The sequence below is a fragment of the Dermacentor silvarum genome, chromosome 2, assembly GCF_013339745.2.
Source record: "Dermacentor silvarum isolate Dsil-2018 chromosome 2, BIME_Dsil_1.4, whole genome shotgun sequence".
NCBI classification, from domain to species: Eukaryota; Metazoa; Arthropoda; class Arachnida; order Ixodida; family Ixodidae; genus Dermacentor; species Dermacentor silvarum.
Genome location: NC_051155.1, coordinates 137,034,758 through 137,055,110, shown reverse-complemented (window position 1 = coordinate 137,055,110; position 20,353 = coordinate 137,034,758). Strand labels below are relative to the sequence as shown.

General features: G+C 44.4%; 1 pseudogene; it reads right to left on the bottom strand.

Annotated features, from left to right (window-relative positions):
* The window catches only part of LOC119440419 (DNA (cytosine-5)-methyltransferase PliMCI-like), a 232,638-nt pseudogene that overhangs the window by 160,791 nt on the left and 51,494 nt on the right, over positions 1-20,353 (bottom strand).

Genomic DNA, 20,353 nt, shown 5'->3' with positions numbered 1-20,353 from the left:
TGTTCTACAACTTATGTTCTAGTTGTCTAAGGTGACTAAACAACATAATGCTGTTAGAGATTCTCATGCAGTAATGATAATGAAAAAAATATTTTTTTTAAACTCAGCCATATTTATGCAGACAAACAATGTGATTACAGATAAGGTTAACTCCTTTATATTTGACCTCAGTCAATTCAACTTTTCACTTAATTTCAACACACTGGAAAGTACTGGAGAGAAACCATACATTGGCTATAAAAGGAAAACAGATTTAGTTCGAACAAGGAAGCGTTCCTTTTTGGTTAATTTGACCATCAACCAACACCCAACGGTACCCCTCCATGCACGCAGTAGTAACGAAATTCTTAAATACATTACGCAATTTGTGACGATTGCCAACAGTTAAAAAAAATGTGGCTTTGTCCTCCGAGTAGATGTCACGTCCAGACAAGGCAGCATCTATGACAATAGTTACGGCAGCAACCTGTCCTGCAATGAAAACTTGCTTGTGTCCTAGGGCAATGTCTCTTATGAAAATTTTGACAGCGCCAATGACAGCGTTGAGGTTTTTGGGCCATTCGCTGGTAACGACAATGTTAGCAGCGTGACTGACTGCACAGGCTGCAGTGACAAGAGTGATGACAACAATGTTATCGACACTGCCCCCCACTGGAGCAACTGTGTGCGGATGATGTTGAGGCTGGGCCCTACACTTCAGAACTTTTCAGTTCAATGTTGAGTTGGCATTTAAACATGTAGGCACTCTTTGCCGCATGCAGGTTGAGTTGTGCTTCAAGATTACCGGCTACATCAAGAAAAAAAGATTTGAATTGGTTCATTTTGCTGCCATTTGTTAATTAGACCTTTTGGATAACTTGAACAAATCTTCTAGTCCCACAACGCTTGAATTAATGGGAGTTAACAGTATTTGTAAAGAGGAAAGGGCAGAAAACAATACTAAGGCACGCAAGGCATAGCAGAGTCAGCATCCAATTTTTCAAACATGCCAGATAATGCGGATGCCATCGCACAACCGCCATGTACCCCATAGTGCCAGTGTATAAGGACAGCTGAAATTTCGGACACTGAAACCCTCCGCCGTCCAGTTTTTCGAACTTTCTGTAGTGACCACTGGTTTAAAACAGCATTAATAAAAGCCACCACCACCGCCATTTTGATTATCTCACAGCCACGAACCAGCGCTCTCGCATGCCGATCCACTGGAAGCCAGTAGCCACCTCGATCACTGAAGCCACTTGTGTTTGGCCACATGGTGCTTTGTGCATGGTAGTTTTGTGCTGTCATGGATCTGCAATGCTAGGCATAGCTGCTTCGATAATCGCTACCACTGTATGCCGCCGTGTTTTTCATTGAAAGGACTCACCACTGCCAGCAATGGCGTTGACTCCGCCTTCATCATCCTCACCAATGGCTTTGAAGTGCGAAAAGCATGGCAAGGGTAAGGGTGTAAGGAGTTTTGCCTAATGCCGGTTCCCAAAAGTCAGCTTCGCCGCGATACAAGTGTTATGCGGTCAAGCATATGCAATGTACTGCAGTGGAGTGTACCAAGAGTGGCAAGAGGCCACTGCCAAGGCACATAGTTCCTTAATTATACAGCCACACACCCACCATCTCCCGTCACAGTACGAGCACCAAGACAACTAATAAGTGTACTGACAGGCCTTCAGAGCTATTTTCGATGTGGCTCTGGCCATTTGAGCCCTTGAGGGCAGTAAAAGGCATGCATCTGTCTCTTTAGACATTTTCACGTTCCCTCGAGAGTCTGAAAAATCGGGCGTTGAATGTACTGGCAGTACTTGTGTTTACAACATGCTAAACTACTCCTTCGATGGTTCTTGTAGATGCTTCAGGAGTGTTTCATGGCCCTTTATGTTCAGGCATTTTTTTTTTTCTTCAATATTTGGGAGCCAATATTTTGAGACTACATTACTTACGCATACTGCCAATATTACACAGAATTATTGACCCTTTTCCCGGTGATCCTGTGGGAGCCGCCATGTTTGATCACGTGTTGACGCGTCCATTGCTTGCCTCAGCTGCCTCAGTGTTTCAATGCATGTGCATGACGCTGATGCGGCGCAGCAAACTTCCATTTCGACGAATATTGTAAACAGTGACTCTGTGGACGACACGAAGCTTTGGCAACAGCTTTAGAGGAGATGTAAGTGCTTTCAGAGCTCATTACGCCTTGTCTAAATGGCGCGAGCAACGTATACAGGGCTTGTGCTAAAAGCGGTGCTTGAAATGTATTCTGAGCTGTCCAAACTTCCTGCTTATAAATTAAATCAGTATCAGGTTGCTCTTCATTCTTTATTTGGAAAACAATTTGGAGCAGTGGTTTGTCATGTTTCTGACTCAGTAAAGTTCCTCGGTGTGGTCACTATCTGATTGTTTAGTTTCAGCCTAATCACTCACGGGTGGGCTCAGTTGCGATAGATTTGTTCTTGCTGCGTATAAGGCTTGGAACGTAAATGTTCTGTACTTTGTGATAGCTTGTAGCAAACACATATTATCGCTAGTCACTCGCTTGCTCTGCGGACCGTAACAACATTCGTGTGTTGTCGGTGTAGTCGCCGTCACTCATGCTTCGGCACATTTATTCAAGTGTGCCCCCATTCACTTGGGTATTCTTGATACGTTGGCAATAGAGTGGGCGTTAAGTTCGCGTGTGAGTAGAGGTGGATGTGTGCAGATAACGTGCGAGAAACTTGCTATGCCAGTAAGTGGCGCTACTACCTTTTGTAACGAGTGGTACTCATGCTTAATTGGCGACGTTCTGGGGTTTAAGTCCTTTTTTTTGAGGATACCCATACAGCCCTGGTGGATGAGGGATTTTTTTTATCCTCGATAAAAGCTATGCATCGCAAAGGACCAGCAACACAGACAGTACTTATGTAGCAGCAGCCACACAGACTGATTCGAATCCTTAATATGCAAGTCATTATTTTTGCAGCCACCTGCCGCACACGTCTTCCCTCTGTCATTCCGATTTTTGCAGCATTAATCGAGCAGGTACAGTGCGTTAGTGAACACTCAGTTGCATTTCCGACAGCTGATCACACAGTGGCAGGGCAAAAGCAGTAATGGTTTTGTATTAGTGCGCTTTAGCTGAGGCAACGTGCAGCGCGCCACCGAAAGCCCATCTCGTTCCTCTAGTGCAAATTGCTCCGTGAAAAGGGTCAATAGCAGGAGACCGGCGTATAGACGAAAAGGTGTTTTCGGAAATGGACACCAGTTACTGCAGCTTTAGTTTCATACTCAACTCACGTCAAGCTTTTGTGAATTTTTCCGGAAAAAAATTGCACATCAGAAATGAGTAAATACAGTACAGTACACTTTCACATCTTTCCAGAACTTTAAATTTTCTTTTTGCTCATTTTATGCTAATTTTCTCCCAAACAAGTAGTCACGTTTTACAAAAGGTTGGCGATCATTCAACAACTCAGGCTCAAGTGGGCTTTCTGAAATGAGTGCAATATACCTGCTGATTTTTATAACTTAGATTGATTTTCCTTTCAATTATTTTTCAATTACTTCACTCCAGAAACATCACTTAAGAAAAATGATTTAGATGTAGCATGCTTCAATAGCGTGGAAGAACAGGCTTTTAGTACGATAACCTTCATTCATTTATTAGAAGCATGTCAACAATTTTCCAACATGGCATTTAATGTTGATGAAGCAACCAATGTGTGACAAAAAAAAAATGTAACATGCCTAAGTCTTCTCTGCATGCAGAAGTGAAGAGCTATCCCTGATGAAAGGCCTCAATTTGAAAGTTCCAGTGCTTTTTTATCTGTTAGTACTGCACTAGGTGACAATTATGTTTTCCAGCAGCTGCCTTTTGAGAGAGAAACCAGGTTCAAGTACGCTTTTAAAGAAGTGACTGAATGAAAAAGTCAGCAGCAATCGGGTTCGACCTGAAATGAAGTGTCTGAAGTACAAGGCATTTTTTCCTCAGAATGCTTAAAAAAGCGCTGTTGCATATATCTAGGCTCCTGTCGTTTTCACAGCTAGACTACATGGCTAGACAGGGCCAGTGCAATTTTCTTTGTTGAAAAAAAATTTTTTTTCAACAATAATGTGATTAATTAACTACAATGTGCTAATCATTTTTTAATAGTTCACTTAAGGCACATGTTGCAACTGCAAAACTGAAGCTGAGCAGCAGTGAAGCCATGTCTACTTAGCAGAAATCCTGAACTAGCACCACTTTCGAGATGTGTGTCCTCAAAATGGGCTAAGAAGTACCTTGGTGTACCAGTTAACAGTTTATAAAAAGCATCACTGTAGCTGTTATGCAAGATCTCGACTAAAATCCAAAACATGTTTTAGCATATTGAGGACAGATACATTAAAAGTGGTACTAGTCTTCGGGTTTAGGCAAGGCGGACATCACTTCACTATTGCTCTGCTACAATTTCGCAATTGCACCAAGTGCCCTAAACTGCATCATTGAGCTGTTAGCACATTTTAGGTAATAGTAAAATAAGTGCTGATTTTTTTGCTGCTAACACCTCTGGCCACACAGCCTAAGAGATGGCAGAGGCCTAGAAATAACAGGCCTTCTTTTAGAAACAGTGTACGGCTCAAGAAAAAACACCCGTCACATGCTCCGTGCCAAAGTCAATTTCAGACTCTACCGTTTACACATTGCCCTTGGGTTGCTAGGTTTCGAAGTGCGCACTATGCATGTGTGCATACGGACGTCCACATCTGACAACATAGCAACACTTCACATGTCTACCTTGCTACTCACTTTCTTTTAATGGCGACATCTGATACAAGTTGACCTCCCACACTGAATTTATATAAAGTGGTGCAGTGAAGCCATCAGATTGAAAGCAAAACTGAAATGTGGAATGGCATGGCATCCCTGCCGTTTTGCAGCCAGCCTAATCACAACCTGCTGATATAGCTGTCTGAGCAGAACCCCTTGTCTGTGAATAATTTTTCTGTGACCCCACGAAAAACCTAAATCAGCGAGGTTATGCTGTAATTATTCCATTGTTGTCCCATTAGTACAACCAAGACTGCATAAAATTTCCCTGCGAATGCAGAGTCATTACCTTTTCATCTCCAATCATGACTGCAGAGTAAACCAGAACGGTTCCTGTATCTTCAGGACTGCCACACCAAGCTATTGTCTTCTTACAGGCTGAGGCGCCCTGCGAGCAATGCACAGTAAGAAAAAACACAATAAGGCATTTACATGTCATTAGTTCAGGCTACTCTCCATGCATCAAAGCAACGAATGTAATATTCCAAGGATGTTCACAGATGCATACCTGTCAACCTGTGAGCATTACGATCTTTTAAAAATCCTGAGCACACTAAAATGGAAGAGGAGAAGGAGGAGGCTACGGTTCATATATGTATTTTTTAACATTGCCCCCAGCACGCACCTTCTGTGGGTTGCATAGCACTTTATTGACAATGACTACCTCTTGACACAGCTCATTAGCAGCATCAAACTTGGAACAGCAGATATTGACAAGCAATACACTGTTTTTATATCAGTGACCTTTTCAGCGACTTTGTTGTTGCTGATTTTGCCTGCTTTAGGAACTTGTCTGAACAAACTTGCTCGGAGCAGGCCCCACTGGTATCCTTCCACGATCAGCAGACTTCCATAGACTGGATGGATGCCAACAAGAAAACATTCTTTTGCAAATAGCATTTAATTTTTGTAAAACTTGACTGAAATTTAGCAAAATAGTAGAATGAGCCTGAATTCGTAAACTTTAGTTTGGGAGAATTAGCAGGTATGCAGATGTCAGAGGACAGGTATACATACTGTCTGCAGCCAACCCCTGCATGAAGGGCACATGCGCCGACCTTGTCTCCTGGTCTCGCCAAAACTGCTTTCTCTGACCTCGGACATCTGGGATGCAAATGCCTCATGGAACACATCTTGGACCAGTGGTGTGCAAGTGGCCAGGGTGTCAGTGGGCTGAGAGAAACGCCTCAGAGGTGTGTCCTTACTGACACTGAAACAAGAGGAAGGCAGACAGATTAGCAGTCAATGAGTTGATAAGGATGATAAGGAGTGAGTGATGAGGGGTTATATGGGTCTGATCATGGTTGATAACGGTTCGACACAGATGAATAAGGTGCTAAAGAGCAAAAAGGGCTTATAATGGTCAGAGCCATTCTGATAAGGTTGATACGGACTGCTAACGGTTGATAAGGGGCCGATCAAATCCAATAAGGTTGAAAAGGACCGATAAGGGTTGATAAGGATCGGATCATGCCCGATAAGGTTGATAAGAACAGATAAGGGTTGATAAGAACAGATAAGGGTTGATAAGGATCGGATCAATTCTGATAAGGTTGTTAACGACCGATAAGGGTTTATAAGGGTGGGATCAAGTCTGATAAGGTTGATAAGGGTCAGAGCGATTCTGATAAGGTCGGTAACGAACAATAAGACTTAATGCTGATAAGGATTGATAAGGGTCAATAACGGTTGGATCGAGTTTCATAATTTCCATAATAATAAGTGTCGATAAGGGTTCATAATGGTGAGATCAAGGACCAAAACATATTACAAGGCCAATAAAGCACACATTTAATGAACGGTCTACTGCTTTGTCAATCCCGGTAAACAATATACGTCACGTCGTATGCGTGGAGATGGGCATTTGGCACAATGCATACGCATACTTAGACAACTCCAGTGGAGTTTCTGCATAATCTTTTAATAAGCACAGAAATCTCGTTAAAGCAATGTGTTTGGATTGATTATATAATTTGAAGCCACACCCACTTGCACAGGACAACTCCTTGCACAGGACACCACAGCCACATGGCATCATGAGTGAACTGGCTAGGTAGCTAACCTCAAGCTGGACAACCCGTGCAGTGCAAAAGCCCTTACTCAAGTCTCTTGATGCGGCACAAGTCGACGAGCCGCTGAAGACATGGGGCCCTGAGTGCGGTGGGTTCATAGTCCGAATCGCGAGCCTCATCGTAGCTGCAAGCATGCTTGGCGACAAATTCTCCGTGTTTTAGCAGCTCCTCTTCCGAGAAGCATTCCTCGTCCCCCAGCTCCGGCACGATTGCCTCCTGCGCACAGACAACACATATTCCAATAGCAAATTAGTAGACAGCTATACGAAGTAAGCATAGTAGATTTATTGACGGTATAAACTTGTAAACATTGCCAACTAAATTAACAAGCACGGTGCCACATGCACACAAGCAAACATGAACACATCTCACTCGATGACTGCGGAAACTCGCTGTCAAAACTCTGGAGTGACGAAGCGCGGCAGCAGCGGCGAGTGAATTGACCTTCGTGCTAGTACGCCTCTCGCTTCAACGCGAACTATAAGCGGCGAAAACACAGCGCGCGGTGGACTCTCTCCCCATTGCAGATCGCTTTCAAGATAAGGCCAAGGCAATCACATCGTCGCAGAACACAACCTGCTTCAGTCCACTGAAAGCCTTCCACGTTACTTTGCTGCTGAAAATCCTCTCCTTCTGTTTGTGCCAGTCCCGCATGCAAGTTTCGGGTTCTCCCCATGATGCAGCCCGATTTCTGTCCGTCTCTGCACACATGATCACTTTCCTTTTAAATGTGACCTCATGATGAACTTGGCACTTCGTGCTGATAGAGCAAATGCAGCAATCGGGAAGACAGACAGTAGACTAATGCCTAAGCACACGTACTACAGCACATGGAGGAAGCTATGGCAGCTAGGCTCGAAGCAGATACGAGGCGGCCATCTTTAAATGCTGATGGCGATATGGTAACGCAGATTTAGGGTCGTACTTGATTCAAATGCACACGCAATTTTTGGACCCGTTTTATCGGAAAAAAAGTCCGCGTTAGATTCAAGTAAATACGGTATTTAATCGCAGCAACAATTACCTGCTGCATGATCGAATCCCGGCCACGGCGGCCGCATTTTGATGAAGGCAAAATACAAAAATGCCTGTCTGCTTGCGTTGTAGTGCACGTTGGAGAACCCCAGGTGGTCAAAATTAATCCAGAGCCTTCCACTACGGCATGCCTCATAATGAGAACTGGTTTTGGCACATAAAAACCCAGAAAGAAGAATTACCTGCACCACAGACAAATTGAAATATCTATGAAGTTTGTTCACAAAACAGAGGCCGATACTTCGGCTGCCGTTACACAGAAGTATTGACGGCTGGACGAGTTTGTACTGGTTCACATTAACTGCAGAACAACATGGGGACTAAGATACAACAGAAAGAAAGTGTTTTGAAAAAAGTAGAAGCACCCAGTATGCATAGTGATGACGGTTGCCAGATCAAACATTAGGAATGGTAAAGGTTGTGTAAGACTGGCGTCATTACCAAGTGCCGTTAAGTTGTGGCAAGTCACACATCGGCCAAAGCGGTCGCTGTAGTAACACTAGGCTTCTAACTAACAGTTGGCCTTCTGCAACTCATCCCACAACTATTTAGTTGGTCATTATAGTACTTGCGGCTGTAACCCTTTGCTAACAAACACGCGCGTCCTTTCGACTGAAAAACAAAAAATTAACAAGGAAATCATAAAGGCATTTCATATCAGAAACATGGGTGATGCATGGGTCAGTCAGCCTTCCATCCCATTGTCAGATAAGATTTTCCTTCTTGCCCAGCACATGTTGCAATGCTCATTGAAGTTCCTTAACAATTGCGTAACTTCGGCCTTTTCAAGGGCTGATAGCAATTCTTTTTCATTTAGTTTTTCAGTTCCACCACCAGGGTGGTCACGTAATGATGAAGTACTTAAGTTTAACATTTTTCTGAAATAAACCAATTGAGAGCTTGCGCTTGGGTCGTATGTTGTTCTTTGTTAGTCAGCGTGTTGCTGCGCAGTTAGGTAATATGAATATGCCATTATACATTGGTTCTATAAATTGGGGTCACTGCTGTGCATAAGTCCAAAAAATTGGCCAGTTACTGTATTAGCATTACAGTCGATTTCCATTAATTTAACCCTGATGGGACGGATGAAACTGATCTATTTACTCAGCAGGTCAAATTAAACAAGACGCAGAAACACACCACCGATTCATTTGACAGCAGTACAGTCGAACCTCGATATAACGAAGTTGTACTTGCAGCAAAGAACTTGGTTATATCGCAAATTTCGTTAATTCGAGGTTTCATTAATTTAATGGAAGTAAGATTGGGAAATAAAAATAGTTTGTTACATCACAAATTTTGTTAAATCAAGGTTCGTTATATCGAGGTTTGACTGTATTTTCCATATTCTAAAACATCCCTGAATCGAAATTACATCAAAGCTCCTAAAAAAAATAGAAATCTAACACGCACCCGATTTTTTAGCAAGAAAAATGGGCAAGGGTCTAATATGTGTTGCACAAAGGCTGCCGGTTTCCCAAAGTCAGCTTCACCGCAATACATTTATGCAATAAAGCATACGAACGCCGTGAAGGCGGTTTTGGTATCATGTCCGACTGCACCATGCAGGCATTTATCAGCATAATTTTCTTGAAAGAGGCGCGTGTTAGAATTCGGTAAACACCGTAATTAATTGGACATTGTGAGCTACGGTTATTGCTTGAAAATTCTCCTAGGGCAGGCCGAAGATACAGTCGAAACCACTTATAATGATACTGCTTTTAACAATATATCGGATAAAACAATGAGCAGCCAATGCACCGCCCACTCTAGTATGTTTTCTACAGTAAAATAAACTACCCACTACAATGCTCCCAAACAGCGTTATTGGTTATGACAATAAATCTGGTTACAGCGTGTGTAGAAATGCAAAACCCTCTAAAAAAAATTTTTAAACGCAACCCGCTTTTCCACACCTACAATTGTGCCACACACCCCGCATATAACGCCTTCATCGCATCACCTCCTTGTGCACGCCTCTCTCATCTTCCTTCTACTCTCTCACCGACATCGAAGGGGTGGAATGCAGACGGGAGAGGGGCGACGAAGGTGTGCCGCTCGTGTTTTTTAATCTCTTCCTGGATATTGCACTTCTTTTCGGCGTAGACACCCACTATGCAGATTTAATTGTTATAGCCAATAATACAGCACGGGAACGCTGCAATAAGCAGTTTATTTTACCCCAACACACACACAGTGCAGCAGCTGTTCATTGTTACATTCAGGTATTGTTAAAACCAGAAATGCTTTAAATGGGTTCGACTGCCCTTCTTTCTGTCTAAGTTAAATGCATATCCGCTCTGCTTTTTTCGTGCAACCCAGCTAGAACAATTATCGATTTTAAACGGGATTTTCTTGGCACTTGATTAATGTTATAAGTAGGTTCGCCTGTAGGCGTTTTCGACGGGAGATAATGCATGTTCAACACATTCACTGTCCCCTAAGCTCTGCCGTGACGGACGCTGCCACTAAAGAGGTCACTATGAGAGTAACGATAGGGGTCAGGTGCATGTGTGCTGACTGGTAAAGTTCCAATTACCTGGCAACGACTAATTTCAGGCGCAATAACGAAATTTTGGGCCCATAGAAAGAAATACTATGACGCCTGCTGGGACGGAATCCAGGACGGTCCTGGCGGGAATTAAATTCACCGGAGTCGAGTTAGCATAAGTCTACTGTATTTTGTAATCAAATTAACACTATATTAGATGCAAATGAAAAATCATAAGGTTATAGGTGTCAATATGACAATCGCATACAAGATCTAAAAGTTGGGCATTTTACGATAAAATCAAAAATTTTGCAGGTATGCCACTGTCAGTGTGCACATCAACATGTTGACACAACAGGCTGCTACTTTTCTACTAGGATGTTAAGCACAAATGAAAGTACAGTCCAACTTTGTTATAATGAAATCACATTCGACACAAAGATGGCTTCCTTATATCTGATATACAATATAAGTGTACATACTGATAACGATGAAAAAAAATTGCAATCAGGTTTATATGAAAGCAACACAAGCATAGTTTGTTATATTGGCACTGTAAACATTCTTTTTGAAGCTGCAATGATGCCTGCTTTCTTTCGTCTCTTTTTTCCTATAACTACGCTCTTGATAAGACAGGCAAAACACTTACTTGTTAGGAACACTCACCTGAATAACTTTCACAAGATTTTCATAGCTACAGTTGGGGTCCCCATTGACAGCATTAACCACCAACTTTGTGAGATGCATCTTGCGACGCAGTGGCTTCATAAAATCAGCATAGGCCTCGTGCTCATTGGAGATGTAGTAGTCAGCAGAATCTGTGAAGATAAGAAGTCCTGCATACTTCAAGTGGCCCTTTAATAATTCGCAGACATTTTTCTCTGCTAAATCTTTGCTGAGGTGCTGCCAAAATACTCGACAGAACCTGCATTAAAGGTGGGATACATTGAAGCAAGTGAACTTGATTTGCAGTTAAATGGTGCGTCAAAAGCAGTTTCTCATCCATATCCAAATTTTTTCCTGCCATTGAAGCTATACATCTTTAAAAAAGAAAGAAAGAAGAATTTCTATTTATTTGAGACTTTGACTATTGCTTCTTCCATCCATCCCATTATACCTTCTGTACCTGCATACTGTTTTCAGCCTGCAGACATTTTGCAGCTAGGTTTTCTGTTAACTTGCTGTCAAATTGTGCAAAGCAGCATTACTACTGGCACTTCTTTGAATCACTGTTCCATTATAGTACATGTCTCATTGTTACTGAGATTTCTGAGTATTAATATGTGCATATGAATAAATATAAAAGCTCATCCACGCCATTAGTGTTGCGAGCATATATTTTCTTCTGTATGTCGACGCAGAAATGTAAAATTAGTACTCCAGATGAAACCCACTTGTCTTAGCCAAACAAACTTTCACGACCAAGACACATAATTTTTGCAGCGAAGCTGTCTATGGCTAGGGTTCTATCCATTTTTCAAGTCTGTCAACAGATCTGTGTGTGCAAAAACATCACTCCCGAATTTGATGCAAAATCGCTTCATTCTATGCAAAAAGCTTACACGTCTCATAACTTGGATATGCATTTTCAGTAGATTAGCTATCCATAGACACCATTTTCAAAATCAGTAGACGCTCAGGTATATCTACCTGAGCGTCTCTATAAGGGTTCTCAAAAAATTTGCCGCTGTGCGACCCGCGTAAGCCATGTGTATGCTCCCACCGCCCTCCCACTGTCGTTCCAAGCGCTTGCTTGCGTGCCTAGTTTCCTTCCGCTCTCCCGGCGTGGCGGTCCCATCATGCGTATCTAGTTTCCTCTGGCTCCCCAAGGTGGCGATCGTCTTTCATGTGAATGTATGCCGCCAATCAAGACCACCAATAAAAATAACAGTCTGTGTGCCTGTGTCTTTCTTCGGGATGACCGCCGTCACTGCTCTTTGCTCCTACCTTTGATCTAAATTCTGTGTCACCTGTATGTCGTGTGCTAAACTGCTTCACTGGTGATCCACCTTCACTGTAGTGCAGGGGTTCTCAGGTACGTTCAATCCCAGGGAACCCTGCTAAGCTCCATAAAGTGCCAAGGAACCCCCCCCTCCCCCCCCCCCGCCGAATTAACCGAATGTCGTATTATCGAGGGTATCAAGAAAACAACAAACAAATGCTGCACTACGTCAACACGCTTTTATTTACTCAATGAACCGTCAAATCTTGTTTCTATTTAGCACAAGACCAGTGCGGAAGCTGAAATTCTCTTCATCTCATGACTGATTAGCGCTAGCAACGGCGAAGGCCTCGCGACATCCTTCGCGGCGCGCGTTTTCATCTGAGACGCGCTTTGCACCAACGGGCGCACATCCCGATTATTTTTTCGCCACTCAGCTGCTCGCCAACAAATTGTCCGTCCATCGCGATGTAGCCGGTGCTTTTTATCTTCGACAGCTTTGCACTGAGTAAAAGCGAAACTACTGCTTGCCGCAACCGCTGTCGACGAAACCGCGGCCGCTATCGACGCGATCATGGACGGCGACCTTGTGGTTCAGAAGGCAGGCGGCTGACAGATGCACCAAGTCAAAACGAAGCTACCTTTCGCTGCAAGAAGTGCGGACGAAACTGCGGTCGCTATCGACGCTGCCATGGGAGGCGACTACGCAGTTGTGAAGGCATGCAGCCGACGCGCGTATCGAGTGAAAATAAAACTATTTGCCGCAACCGCTGCGGACGAAACTGCGGTGGTTATCGACGCGATCAGAGATAGCGACTACGCACTTACGGAGGCACGCGACTAGCCACGAACGCGGTGTTACGCGTGGCGATAAACGCAAGAATAGAGGCTTTAAAGGCATAATTAGGCACGAAGCGCTTCGGCGTTGCTGTCAGTCACGTGCCGCTTACGATTGCTGCTGCGGACCACGGTGCAAGCTGAGGACCACGGCGATGCGGACTGCGCCGCTTCGTTTGGGTTGGACGCTACGCCGTTCTTGCTCTTCTGCGGCGCGCATTTGCGGTGCTCCGCATTTTTTTTTTTTTAATTTTTCCTCAGCACCTACCCTATCTACAAATAGGAGAAAGGCGCATGGTGGTAAGTTACGGCCTCCGAGATTCAAGTGCGAAAGCTTAGGCGCGCTGCCCGTTCTCAGAGGTTGGGTGGCTACAAGCTGCTTGCGTATTTATTGCGCAGTTCGCGCGTTGCTGTTACGCACTGTGATGTGCTTTTTGACACTCGGGCACCGTAACTCGGGCATGAGTAATGGAGGTTCTTTGGATCAAGCGCACCTCATGTTCGCCGTTTTAGACACTTGTCGAGAGCGGGACCAGGGAAAATTTATCAGTGACTCGCGGAACCCCGAGCAGGGGCCTGCGGAACCCGTAGGTTCCGCGGAACCCACTTTAAGAACCCATGCTGTAGTGGAATGGCGTATTATTTTTTTACTTAATATTTTGTAATTTATACTAGATGACAGAAAGTGAATTTCAAAGACAGCACGTTCAGCACAATGCGAACATTGGTAGAGCAAAGGAAGAGCCCAACACATTGCACACAAATCAATGTTGCTGGCACCTAAATTTAATCAATGCTGTGGTATCATGATCGAAATAATCCCAAGAAGAAACCATTGGCATTTGCCAGCGCTCAATGCAAGAACTATATCTTCACTTATGAAAACCTGCCATGCCACAATGGTTAGAATGCTTGGCTTCAAAATGCAAGAAAGTTGGTCCCGATGCCAAGTATATCTTTTTCAGTCAAAAATTACGACTAAACGTTTTTAAAGCATCCAAATTTATATATTTTTCCAGAAATATAGAACAATCCCTAAAAAAAAAGAATAATAATAAATGTAGGCCTGTAATATTTATATTTAGGTCTATCTGTCACCATAATTAGAAAAATTAATCAATTACGCATACTGATCTGTTATAGATGACACATCATTATTATTTATATCATAAAAGAACTGAATTATTTGTTACATGTAGATGTGCTGATTCGTTCAAATTCTGGAGTTAGAATCAAGGGCCTTAAAAAACTAAATTCTGGAGTTGTAGGTGCCAAAATCACCGTCAGATTACGAGGCACATTGTAGTATGGGACTCCAGTGCAATTTCAACTACCTTTAATGTGCACCTAAATCTGAGTACAAGCAAATTCATTCTGTGACAGTACACTCTGCAAGTTTAATCTTATTTCTGATTACCAGAAGAATCAGAGGCACACTACTCTTCTTTTTTAACAGCGGAGCTGTTCAAGCCGACCGTCAGTCCGTGGAGCATGTACAAAAAACCTCATTGAACGATGACGTCACCGCGCGTTGCCTAGCAACCACCTCGCGGAGCGGTGTGTGCCTCGCCTCCTATCCGTGCCATGCACATATTGCCTTGACATGGGACGTTAAGGAGAGGATGGCACGGTGCGCACTATGCTCAGGAGAAAGAGAAAATGAGAGCAAGAGAGAGAGAAAAAAATTGTAGCAGCACCAACGAGACAACGTGCAGAGCTACTGCCGACGCCTTTTGCATTTCCCCATTTCCTCGCATTCATGCCGAGCGCGCGCGGTGTCCGTGACTGCAGCCGGCGCCTCCGGCGGCGGCTCGGCAGGTTTCAACCAGCCACGTCCCGGTAAGTGTGGAGGCGCAGCTTGGCCGTGATTTCACCGGGGAGATAAAGCTCAGAGCCACCGCGACGCCGACAGCACTCTCGTTGACTCTGTAACGAGTACATGTAGCCTTGACATGGGACGACCAAAGAAGATCTGAACACCCAAAGAAGGAGCCGCTCATCTTGAAGCGCGTCGTGCGGCCAAGCGAGAATCTGCGCGTCGGCGGTGAGTTGATTCGGAATACCGTGCCTAGCACCACTTAGCATTTCTTAGCAAAACTTAGCCAAGCCTAGTAAAACCTGGAAGTTAGGCTCATCACCAGCTCCACAGTTTACTAGAGCCTTGCACCACCAGTGCAAGCTGCCCACGTTTTTTTACCAATTCAGGTGTGCGTTAGACTTGGGTGCACATATACAGTATAGACCACTTATAACGTAACCGCTTATAGTGCAGGACCGGATATAGTGCGGTCTTTTAAGACTCCTGCTAATTTTCCCATAGCACTCCATGTATACACGTATCGCTTATAGTGCAGTTGCGGGAAACGAAATACCGGTTACAGTGTGGCCGCCTGGGAGTACGGAAGTCAGTGGAGACAGCGAGCGCTCCCCTCAAACGGGCGCCCCAAGAAGTGCTCGAGGAAGAAAGAGTGACAAAGTGGAGGAGAAGGGCACGTGGTGCGAACGAACAGCCAGTGAGACTGAAACCAGAATATTGAGAGAGAGTCGTGAAATATCACGGCGCGCATAGCGAGCGAGGGCCACGAAACTATCAACACCGGGCAACGCTCGCTTCACGATAACGGCAGTAAACGAAACTTCAGGGAGCGGGCGGCGGCGGCACAGCACAGCCAAGGGCGCACGCGGAGACCATGGAATGTGAGGGAGGAGGGCGGCAGGGAAGCGGATTTCGCCTCGGCAACTCCGCCGCTTCGGTGGCTCCCCTCGCCCTCCCTCGTAGCTCCCTCACTTTCGACTGTCACGGTGCGCGCTCGCCGCCATGCAGGCGCCACCGCTGCAGCCGGCCCGGCGCCAGCTCCTCGAAGTTTCATTTTCTGCCGTTATCAGGAAGCCGGCGTTTGCCGGCGTGGGCAGTTTGTTGGCCAGCCTGAGACATGGCCGCTGCTTCCCTCTGCGCCGTAGCCGCAGCGTGCAAGGTCAACACGTGACTAGAAAGTAGAAGAAGCATAAAGGAGAAAGAAGGGTTCACTGCCATTTTATTGCGATAGCAATTATATGGATACTTCAACGGGATTTTTGCCGTCGGCGTCGCCGTCAGGTTCCGTATAGATTCCAAGGGCGATAAAATCGTCGCCGCGCGCCGTACGAGTAAAAGCGCGCGGGGGACGCGCGCTATCACGGAGAGCCAACGCACGGCGGAAAGCAAACGCGATTGTCGCCCAAAAGGCCGTGGGGGTATGGGGGGGAGGGAGGTGGGGCGACGCTGTGCTACGGCACCAAATGCTTATCTTGCAACCCAGCGCAAGGAGAACTGGCAACGCAATCTCCCACGCGAAAGCAAAAAAAAAAAAAAGTGGGGATGCAGCGCGGGAGGGACGGGGGGAGCAGCTTCTACTCTGCCAACAAATACGCTTGCACTGGCTGTGGTGCCGTCGCCCGCACCGTCTCTTTATGACCACCACGGCCGGGCTCGACTGGCGCGCGCCAGTCGAGCCCGGCCGTGTCTCCACACGACTCTGACCTTTATGCGCTGTCCATTCGCCGCTCAGTTTCCGTTGAAGCGATAGACCGCACGATTCTTCGCCCACTGCAGCGGCCGCGCCAGCGTTTTGACAGTCGTCGTCTGCGGTCATTCAGTGTGATCTATTCATGTTTGCTTGTGCGCAATGACACCACGCTTGTCAATTCAGTTAGAAAGCGAATGTGTCCAAGTTTATACGGCCGATAAAACTACTCTACTATCCCTACTCCGAATAGCTCTCTGCCAATTTGCTATCGCAATTGATGCTTCGCCTTTCGGGCGAAACTACGACATTTTCTACACGTGGCTACGACACGCATGTTCCGGTGCAAAGCAGAATCGGCGACCTTGGCATTTGAGAGAGGGTTTTTTTTTCTTTCTTTTTTTTTTGTTTTGTGGGGTCTCTCCTAAGCTTTTGAGGGGTCTCTCCTAAGCTTTTACTCTATGGCAGTTCCGGAGCATTTCCGGTCGTGATTGGCTTGAATTAACAAGATTCGACTGTAAATTTAATGCAAACGTTCTAGCCGCATTTCTCGACTGTCGCATACGCGTGGCGGCTCGGTGCACATGTTTTGCATATGTGCGGGCCTTGAAAATTGTTGCTTTGGTTATAGTGCGGTACCGCTTATAGTGCGAATATTCGCGACTCCGGCGACTTACGTTATAAGCGATCTACACTGTAATAAGGCAATGAACTGTGCCAAGGGTTCCACTGAATGACGTAAACTTCAAAATGCTATCTTTCTGCAAAATTTGAGCAAGAACAATGCAGTGATAAGTGCAAGGTCTTTTTTCGAACATTTGAAGCAAAATATGCACGTCGCTGTACATAGGTTGAGCAAGGAAGGTGGTGATGCTGCAGGAATGTTAGAATAATCAAGCATGTCCAGAAAGTCGGCCAGTGACTAAACAAATTCTCCCTCTTTGGCTTGTCTTGACTATGAGCAGCTTTAATGGCAATGAGACTTGCTCCCCAAAACTGATACTTTCGATTGCACATTTTCAAATTTATACTTCTGCATTTCGAATACTTTGAAAATACCGAAGAATAAGTTTGAACAGAAGCAAACATTTAGCAGCATAATATTTTATTGAATATTCACACAAGCCTAGTCTACAGGCGCCCATCATGCTCTGCAAGAGAGAATGACAATGACCAGAAAGAATAGAGAGAATATTGAAGACAAAAGGAAAACCGTACCGGTGCTGATGCCAATCACAGGCTTCTCGCCACTGCTGTACCCCGTAAGCCACCAACACCTTATTGGCCCAATATCCTTGCATTGAATGCCTGCAAAGCGAAAAGCGCATTCAGGTTATGGTTTTAAGTAATAACTGTAAAACTACAGGACTAAATATTCAGCTACCACAAATCTACCAGCATTTCTTGACACGGTGCATTCAAAGCTTTGTTTCCAAGCTACACTTCCAGCAAAAGAATAAGCGGACAGAGTTAAAAAATTGTCTACATTTTTATCTGTTTACAAAGAAATGGCACTGGCCTTCTATAGGATGGTCAGGGCAGAGAGCATTCAGACAATACAGTTGAAAGCCTCTACAGCAAACACATGTTCAATGAAATGACCTCTGTAACGAAGGATTTCTTATGTCGCCGCTGAATGCCTATCTTTAATGTGTATTGTGTGCACCTCTACAGTGAAGACCACCACAACAAATTTATTCTTGTTATTTCTATTTATTTATTTATTTATTTATTTATTTATTTATTTATTTATTTATTTATTCATTATTCATTCATTCATATACTGCAGGCCAAGTTTGGCCCAAGCAGGAGTAGATTATTATGTTCACAAACAGCAAGTCCTTCTATAGAGCAAAAGATGCTTGTACATAATAAACTCAATGAAACAAACACTTAAGCAGTAAAACAGAACACAAAATTAAGGGATTGTTAAGTGCTTGAGTTTGCCTTACATGCATTACATAATAACGTTAAAAAAATGTATATGTAAAATACAACCAACAGCAAACTGCAAAATAGAACACAACTCTTTAGTGCTGAAAAATTTTCAGAAGACTGAAGTATGTGATCTGTATTGAATACAGTTAAACCTGCTTATAACAAACCTCCATATAACGAATTCCTGAATATAACGAAGTTTTTCTATTCCCCTCCGTGACTCCATAGAAGCACATGCATTTGAGACCTCTACGTAACGAAGTGGCAGCGGGAGACCCCCTCGAAATAACGAATTTTTCCCGCCGACAACCTAGAGATTTCACCCCAAATTTTGTAATTATTGCGCGAGCAGCAACCGGAAGCACCTTCTCCACCGCAACAGAATGCAAAGCGGCGGCGGCGCGCTTGGCACGCTCGAATTCACGGCGACTGCGAGGCGAGAGCGAGCGCACGTATGCGTGCGTGCGAGCGTGCGTGAGGCGGGTCTGCATCCTTCGACCAAGCGATCTTGCCGCCGTGGGCGTGACCTTTCCCCCTCCTTTCATTCAAACCTGATCCTGCCGCTTGCTGCAGCTGGCCTAGCCCGCCAAGCTGGCACTCTCCTTTTCCAGTGTATGCTGCCTAAGGAAAAAAAAACTATTTTTTTTTTTCAACGCGCTGGCAGCGCCACTCTGGTTGATGAGGATGAGTGCTTTGACGAAGAAACGCAAGATATTGACTCTTCAGGACAAAATGGTTCTGGAAAACGGGTGCGGGTTACAATCGAGGGCGCGTTAGAATCGAGTAAATACGGTAAGCGTTTCTTTTTCGAATTTTCGTGCAGAACCTGCATATAACGAAATCCTCTTTATAACGAAGTTTTTCAGGAATTTGTCAATTTCGTTATACGCAGGTTTAACTGTATGTCAAAATGCAATGAGCTCCAGTGGGATATTTTTTGCAGGAAAGAGGAGCCTTTGATGGAATTAGCATGTGCAAAAATGGGAGTTGACCTATAATGATGATGGTGTCTTGAAGGTCGCGTTGACGACGGCTCCAAATAGGCAACAGGATTATATTTCAAAAACCATTTAGCAAGTTATACAGAAATTTTAATCTGGCCAGTTTGCTGTGAGGTTCTAAAGACAACATGTTTTTGATTTAATTAGTTCACTTGGAGAATCATAACTGGAATAACAGTCATATGTAAACCTAACTGCAAGTTTCTGAATTCTTTCAAGTTTCTCGATGTCAAAAGGGTGCCACACAACCCAAGCATATTCTAGCTGAGGCCATATGTGGGTGTTATATGCAAGCAGCTTAACAGAAGAAGGACAATATTCGAGCTACTAGCAAATTGATCCTAACTTGCAATGTCCAGAAGCGTATATGTGATCAATGCGAGATGACCCAGTTAGATGGCTAGTAAAAGTAACACCGAGGTACTTAATACTTTCAGTGTGGGTGAGAGGAGCATCGTCAATTAAATAGACATACTTGAGGGGCTGTTCTTGTTTGTGATCCGCATGAAGACAGTTTTTCCCCCGATTTAACTTCATTTTGCAGTCAGTGCAACACTTCACCACAGCGTTAACACTTTCATCTAAACCAAGTTGATCATTTCTACAGGTAACTTGTCTGAACAATAGACAATCACCTGAAAACAATCGAATACTGACGCTCTCATGCACACATTCAGTCAAATCCTTAATATAAATTAAACCAAAGGTGGCTGAATCCTGCTCTCTTGCGGGACACCAGAACTTACAGATA